This window comes from Cucurbita pepo, unplaced genomic scaffold, assembly GCF_002806865.2.
Source record: "Cucurbita pepo subsp. pepo cultivar mu-cu-16 unplaced genomic scaffold, ASM280686v2 Cp4.1_scaffold000273, whole genome shotgun sequence".
Lineage (NCBI taxonomy): Eukaryota > Viridiplantae > Streptophyta > Magnoliopsida > Cucurbitales > Cucurbitaceae > Cucurbita > Cucurbita pepo.
Window position 1 is genome coordinate 64631 of NW_019646521.1, and position 1115 is coordinate 65745.

The following is a 1115-nucleotide window of genomic DNA, read 5'->3' on the forward strand; positions in this document are numbered from 1 at the left end:
GCACTGTCAGTATATTTCACCAAGCTCAAAGCACTCTGGGATGAATTGGAAGCATACCGCACACCATTTACCTGTAATCAACGTCAAATACATATTGATCAACGCGAAGAAGACAAGTTGATGCAACTACTCATGGGACTCAATGAATCTTATAAAACGGTGAGATCCAACATATTGATGATGACTCCATTACCTAATGTGAGGCAAGCCTATTCATTACTTGTACAAGAAGAGATGCAGCGTCAGGTGACTTCTGAACCTACTGAGAATTTCTCGATTGCATCAGCAGTGCAGAAGAAAACAACATATTCAAAACTCGCGAAGGATAAATCATGTGAACACTGCAATAAAAGTGGTCATACAATTGATGAGTGTCGATTCCTTAAGTTTCACTGTAAATTTTGTGATAGAAGGGGACATACAGAAAATTTACAGTATGTCCTTAAGTTATAATCTAGAAGGGGACATACGGAATATCCTTAAGTTATAATCTAGAAGGGCAGTACGATTCAATCAACGCAACAATCGAGGATATCGATCATCTGCAAATATGGCCGATGTTTCTCAGTTGAATACAGAAGAACAGTCACCTAATTCCATCCCGAATTTTTCTTCTGGGCAATTACAACAGATTGTACAAGCCTTATCTGCACTCAATCATCGTCCTTTTGGTAATTCTGATAATAACATCAATGTTGCAGGTTTGTTTCCAGTATCTGCATTATCTGCATTATCTATTAACTCTACGAGTTCTAATCCATGGATTATCGATAGTGGAGCTACCGATCATATAGTATCCAAAGCTTTTGTTATGACTGAACCAAAGGCTACCACCATATCTACAATAAATTTGCCTAATGGAGGGACAACACATGTGTCACATACCGGCAATGTTTCTTTTAATCCTGACCTTAAATTAAACAATGTTTTATGTGTGCCTTCATTCAACTTAAACCTAATGTCCGTCAGCAAACTTACCAATGACTTGAAATGTTATGTGACCTTTTATCCTGATTCTTGTGTTATGCAGGACTTGGCTACGGGGAAGATGATTGGCTCGGGTAAACAATCCGGAGGTCTCTATCATATTTCTTCATCTCCAATCAAGTCTTCAG